The sequence below is a fragment of the Montipora capricornis genome, chromosome 6, assembly GCF_036669925.1.
Source record: "Montipora capricornis isolate CH-2021 chromosome 6, ASM3666992v2, whole genome shotgun sequence".
In the NCBI taxonomy this organism is placed as follows: Eukaryota; Metazoa; Cnidaria; class Anthozoa; order Scleractinia; family Acroporidae; genus Montipora; species Montipora capricornis.
In genome coordinates, this window is record NC_090888.1 from 26,329,644 (window position 1) to 26,337,143 (window position 7,500).

Consider the following 7,500-nt stretch of genomic DNA (forward strand, 5'->3'; position numbering starts at 1 on the left):
ATTACGGAAAAATTGCTATAAGGGGCTTTTTTATTGAAGAAATTATCACAGAGTTATCGGTAGCGTCCACGGTTGATTGATAAATCATTTGCTTTGGACTAACGCACCACACCTTTTAAGCCGCGGCTACACGAGCGATTTTTTCCTCGCGCTGGTGATGTGATTTTTTCAAACTTTGTATCCACCCTACAACTTTTTGCCAGCGCTTGCGACGCGACTAAAGAGTATTTAGCCAATGAAATTGAAGTAGGAATGTCTGTTTATAGTGCCCAGGTCTCTCGAAGTATGCGATTCGCGCGGCCCTCAATTTGTCGCCAAAATTTGTCACAAGTGTAGCCACCCTGGCGCGCAGGCGACGCGACAAAATCTGAAAAAAAAAATCGCCTCACCGGCGCGAGACAAAAATCGCTCGTGTAGCCGCGGCTTTATGGTGCGTCTTCGTGTTTCAGTAGGTAATAGACTATTTTACAGTTGTGTGCTCAGTTACCTGGCCTTTGAATAAAAGTGATTCTGGAGTTGACTTTGCTTTGCTTTGTTGTTCTCATGATAATTAGTAGAAATTTACATAAGAAAAGCAGTGAGGTTTCTATTAAAGCAAAGTCAACTCCAGCCTCACTTTCATTGAAAGGCAAGGAAACTAAGCACACAACTATAAAATGGTCTAATATTGCGGGCAAGGAACTGGACAGACAGACACTACGCAGTTCTCAACATTAGGGACCCTTAGATCGGACGACGGCTATGAGTACGAGTTTTCCGTATTGCGCATGTCTGTCCTTGCTGACATAATACATTGGGAAACTTTCTCCTGTCACACTCATCCACTGTGTTGCCTGATTATCCAAACCCGTGACAAGAGACTCAAAAATGTTAACAATTATTCCATGAGCGCGCGTTGGATAGGAGACGATAGATGTGATATTATCATCTCATACCTAACAAGCGCGAGTGGAATAATTGTTCTTTTTAAAACGCCCACAAATTATGGTCAAATCTCCCCTACTTTATTTTGTGAAAACAAACTGATGCGTACAGTTACTGATATTTGTAGACCGTGGTACAATAGATCATATACCATGATGGCTGAGCCAATGAAAACTCTTTGGATGCATTATGCAATGATCGAGTTTGTAATGAAAGGAAATACACCTTATCAAGGACAACACATCGCTCGCACTTCGTAATGTCAAAAGGTTTGCAAACTTGGTAAGAACGTACGGCGAGCGAAGGAGAAAAAAAAACCCGCAATACTTCACATCGTTAAAAAATCTGAGTTTCCTTGTTCTTACTCGACTGTCCTTGGTTTTCATATGACGTCACAACGGCTAATCTTTTTAGAACTGAGGGACGCTTCAACGAAATTTTCGTAAATTTCGGATAGAAATTCACTCAATTTCCAAATAAGAGCTTTGCACGTCTAACCTCTCATTCAGTGTGAGCAGAAACCCATAAGGCTTGAAACGTGTAACGGCCCCTTCGCGCGGGAAACAAGCTTCTGAATATTCAATTTGCTAAGTACCATATTTGGAACAACAAGAGCGAGGGGTTTCCAAATATGATATTTAGCACTGAAATATTCAACCATTCAGTTGGCTCTGAATATTCGAAAGCTGTGAACGCGAGTTACACGTTTCACCCCTTATAGATTTCTGGTGTGAGGGTATAAGTGCAAAGACAAAGCCTTTATTCCCCATGGAGTGCAAAATGGCCGCCGAGTGATAATGGAGAATGGAAAAAGAACTTTTTCGAGAGAAAAATTTCGAGAATTTTGAACATGCTGTGTTTTGTCTTGTTCTAAATATTTCGTAGCATCTTTTCCGAAACTTTCTAAAATTCCGTTGAACCAGGAGCCCGTGATTAGCAACAGCACTATATTCCTGTCACGGCGTTTTCACGTCGTGTTGCAGGGACACGTTGCAGCGACAACAAATTTGTGTAGTACACCCTGAGGCAACACGTAGCAGGGACAAAATCACAACACGTGCACACACATGAAACTGTTGCGGGTACATGTTTCAGGGGTATGTTGCAGCGACATGTCCCCTCGTGTGAACTGATACTTTTATAATTGTGCAACAGCAATTTGTGGGTTATTTTGTCCACGCGACGTAGTTGAACTCCATGGGACACCTCGCGGGGACATGTCGCTGCTACATATCGTGAAAAATGTACCCGCAACATTTGCAAGTGTGTGCAAATGTTGTGATTTTGTCCCTGCTACATTTCCCCGCTACACGACCCTAATGCAAGTCGCCTCAGTGTGTACTACACACTTTTTTGTCGCTGGGGCATATCGCTTCAACATGTTCCTGCAACATGACCCCTCGTGTCTGCCCACCTTTAAGGCCGGGACACACTAGGCAACAAGTCGCAGCGACATGTCTCTGCGACAAGTTGCTCAATGTGTACTACTTGCAAAGCAAGTCGCTGCGACACGACGCCTGTTCCGTGCACACGCAGTGATCTCGTATGAGGGGGAATGTGAACTAGTTTTCTAATTCAATATGGCTGACCATATGACGCTCTCTCATTGGTTCAATTTATATTTTGTCGCAGCGACTTGTTGCCGGAAGTGTACACAGGATGCGACAACGCTGCTTTCGCTAATTTTGTCGCTGCGATAAGTCGCACGAATTCAAACTGGTTTGAATTCGTGCGACTGATCGCAGCGACAAAATTCTGCCGCAGCGACAATGATTTTCATGAAATTAACGTGTCATACAGGCGAATTGTTGCGGCGACTTGTCCCCGCGACGTGTCGCAGCGACTTATCGCCTAGTGTGTCCCGGCCTTTAGAATAGTTCGGACTAACTTTTGCTTTGTATTTAAGAACATTGCCGCTGATCTCACGATTAATAATCAACCATACAACGGACGTCTTTGCCTCAAAGGAAAGCTGTAACAGTTGGGAAATCGCTGAATTGTTCCCAATAAAATTCTAAACTCATCTACATGTGAAGACTGAAGTTGAAACACTGGGAATATGCGCAAATTAAAAACGCCGTTTTGCGTTTGACTTTACAGTGGCCATGATTTTTGTCGGCCATACTTAAAGCCTTTTCTAAAATTATATTTTTTCGTTCAAAATTGTGCAACTGAGACGCACAGATATTTTTGTCTGATCACCCAGTAACCGCAATTGCTGCGACCGTTGCAGAAGTAGAAAGCGGTTCTACTTTTCGTGAAACTTGTCTAGCAAAGGAAGTTCAAAGAACTTTCACGAAGCGGACATTGTTACACGGTGCAATGCCTCCTGATACTTGTTTCCCAGCGCCGTTGCGCACAATTTTCAGCTGAAAGTTTCAACGTATAACAGCGGGTTTAGGAATCCACTCCCGTTCCGCGCGTCTATCACCCCATCTCACAATGGCAATGGAAGGGATCCCTTCTTCTACGAGTTTTCTATACGATCGAGAATGTCACTTTGCTGTGTACTACAAAGAGCCTAAGAGTATCTTTGGATGAATCGTTGTTGCCATTTACTACAGCATTTTTCCCTTTTCTTATACTGACGAGCGTTAAACTATTAACATGCTCTTGTGATAATTTATAGTATCTCCTGTCGTTGCAAATTTTCTTAACAAGTCGATCAGTCTAGGTGCATACCCTTCTAAATAAAACTGAAAATATCCAAAATTATACCAATCTACAAAGCTGATCACGAAACTGATGAAGAGGGCATTTTTTTTAAATTTTGCTGGTGAAGAGAGCAAAATCACTCGCTCACGATTAGTCGAAGGCCAAAAATACCCGCTCCTGATTAGCTGAACGCTCCACTTCCACGTTCAGTTCAGTTGGTTTCTTCATTTCCAGCACAACAACTTCGTCTTCTTCGAAGTTTGTCTATGAATATATTCGCGTTGTATTCGCTAAAATGCCATAAAGGATCAATGACTAGATACTCCGGAAAATGAATTTTTGAGTGGTAAGAGGAAGAGCAAAAGATTTTTCTCATGAAAAGCTTAAAACTTGGATCCACTTGCATGGCGCCCAGGGTAGCAGGATTGTGAGTTTGATAAATAACTATGATTCAACGCTTCAAGCGCTTTCACGTTTTTACCAAAGCAACTTGCAGCTCACCAAAAAAGGTCACAGAACATTTAGCCATTGATGAGAGGAACCAGTAGGTCAAACTTAGTGGAGGAAGTTCTTTATGCGCCAATCAAAATCGAAACTTCAACATACTCCCCACCCCCGGGCAAACCACGGGCATTTGACTATCCTCTGTGCGCGGGGAATGGGGAATTGACCTTTGCTTGCGTGGGGTAGGGAAAATTGAACCGGAAGTGTCAGCTTTCAATTTTTTTTCGGGCGCCGAAGTCGCTAACGTCTATGGGCTACTTACCCTGGGTGCCAGAGGTTCTATTTTTCTTTCGCGAGGAGCGAGCGGTTAAAATGGAGAGGCGAAAAATACGAACATCTGGTCACGGCGGTTTACAATCTCACTTTTATGATTTGTGATTATGAACACGGTCGCTGATTGTTTTTCATACTCAGTGCCAGTCCTTTCCGAGTAAAAACAATCTGACGCTCAATTTCATGGGTTGAACGGCGATAGTGCACCTCAGTGGCCACAAAAACCGGTTTTGAGCGCAAGGAGAGTTGGCGGTGGAAGGCTGTGAATTCGAGCGAGCATTTAGAGGTTTGCACAGTACCGTGCACAGTAAATCTGGATTTTCGGAGATTTTAGAACTGAAACCTGTCCAGGAATTTCATCAACCGTGAGGATGTGTTTGTGGTCCTGCCATTGAACTGGATGATATTTCAACTTGGGCCGAAAGTTTGTTCGTACGTATTTGCATGATTGTGGATTCATTATCCAAAAGCTGCCATCGTAGTCGTTATTTGTCCTTTGGGAGTAACTGCAGAATACCCTGCCATTTTAAAGCTGCACCTCAGAGGAGGCTGGATACGCGGATACGCGGTCGAAAATATCACCCCTCCCCAAGTAAACTTCTAACTATATTGTGAAGTGGATACGCGGATACGCGGATACGCGGATACGTGGATACGCAGTCGAAAATACCACTCCTCCCCAAGTAAACTTCTGACTATATTGTGAAGTGGATACCAAGTAAACGTCTAGGTATATTGTGAAGTGGATACGCGGATACGCGGATACGCAGTAGAAAATACCACTCCTCCCCAAGTAAGCTTCTAGGTATATTGTGAAGTGGATACGCGGATACCACCCCTCTCCAAGTAAACTTCTAACGATATTGTGAAGTGGATACGCGGATACGCGGATACGCGGATACGCAGTCGAAAATACCTCTTCTCCCCAAGTAAACTTCTGACTATACTGTGAAGTGGATACGCGGATACGCGCTTAGGCTTAATGCAATGAGTAAACGAGTGCTTTCTTCTTCACACGATCTCGTGAAAAAGTGCAGTTAATGAAAGCTAAAATTCTACGAGAGTGCTTAGGCCTAACCACAGAAACGAGTGCTTTCTTCTTCATACGATATCGTGAAAAAGTGTAGTTAACCGAAGCGTAAAATGAAAGCTAAAATTCTACGAGAGTGCTTAGGCCTACTCACTGAAACAATACGTGAAGTATTTTCCACTGTGTATCCGCGTATCCACGTATCCGGGTATCCATGTTTTCCACTGCGTATCCGCGTATCCGCGTATCCACTTCACAATATAGTAAGAAGTTTACTTGGGGAGGGGTGGTACTTTCGACTGCGTATCCGCGTATCCAGCCTCTTCAGAGGTGCAGCTTAAAAATGGCAGGGTATTCTGCAGTTAAGCCGTCCTTTGAATGACTTGATTGATTCGCATATCCTAGAGCTGAAAGAAAATCCGAAAACGGTGAACAAGAGAAATATCGTGTTTCGAGTGAAAAGCTAGTCACGCGTGACAAAACTAAACCGCAACCACCAACGGTAATTAGTTTGTGGTTTCATGTCGCCTTTTGATTGGTTGCTGCACGGTGGGAAATGTCAAAATCAAAACAGTCTATTCCCAAAGGACTTGAATTGGATACAACAGTGACATCACTTTAGAAAACCGGTTTGGCAAGATATCTTATTTCCAAATTTCATGGAAGCGAAATTCTTAACCGCCGTGACCAGAGGTTCTTATTTTTCGCCTCTCCGTTTTAACGCTCGCTCCTCCTGAAAGAAAAATAGAACCTCTGGCACCCAGGGTATGAGCTACTGGCATACGTAGATAAACCGGCATCTCTCACCAGATATGTCAGAATCATGTCGCTCTGAAAAAGTGCTGCATAACAAAGATCTGAACGAGCACCTTGAGATTTATGGGCACTCCCTGTTGACACCTATCCACTCTCTGCCAACGAAATCCAGTTTTACTCTATTCTGTTAAACATGATCTTAACTACAACATCGTTCCCCCTGATCTCATTGTCTCCTTTTGGACTTGAATCATTTCTTTCAGAAATTGCCAGCGCGGAAAGTCTTTTATCACTCGAGCAGTTTGTCTTTCCGGTGATTATCTTCCCGTCTAAATTTGGTTGCTTGATATTTTCTGGGAAGACATGTTATTTTCTTCCGCATAGCGCTTTTCCATTCTCAGGTATGGCACGTCCGCTTAATTGTCAGTGTAAGCCTCATTCTCGTATTTGGCATTTGTGCGCGCTTCGACTACATCGAAGAATAAAGATACCCATCATGCAGCAATTACACTTATCTTCCATCGTGTAAGAGATATTCATCGGACTACCAAAGGAGCAGATAACCTGCTTGTTAATAAAATCAACATCTATGGCCTCTGACAAGGCGCACGCGCAACTAGTCTCAGTGCTCCGCTATGCATTTCAGTGATAAACGGGTAAAAGCTGTAGGGAAACGAAAGTAAGAGGCGGTTTCTTCACCGGATGGGAATCGTGTCATCATTTTTCGTCAACTGTAACATGGAATTTTTATCTTGACAAAAAATGGAATTGATATTTTGAAAAGTGTATCAATGGAGGGCCTTATTACGTCATAATTTTTGAGAAATAATTTTATTTTAACATCCATGCTACAGATTTTGTGTGAGAATGTTCTTGTACTGTTGCGTTAAAAATTTGTGAGAAACATAGTTAACTCGCTGAGTTTTTAGGCATTTTCTGTTTTGGTCTCGTGATTCACCAATTATGGTTGTGAGTCCAACCAGAGAAAGGAATGTTAAATAGAACACACTTGGCGAAAAAGATAACTGTAGAGTAAAAGGAATTGGAGAAATGACTATTTGAAGGGGTACATAGCAACTGTTTGGTAGTTTAGAGCCACCCCATTTAAGTCGCCATAGCCCAAGTTGCTGGGCTAGTCACTCCGGTCAAACCGGTTTAGGCGAAGGTCAAAATCAAGCCTTCAGTACGAATATCAATGTTGCGTTTAGCAAGGAGTGCGATCGAAACTTGGCCTGGGTTTGAAACTGTATCCAAGAAACGGCTTACGCATACTTAATGAAGACTACACGATTTCTGCAGAGACCTTTCTTTCTCGTCGAGTTAAGAAAGGGTCTGCTGGCAGGGTGAAATAAGGGTAA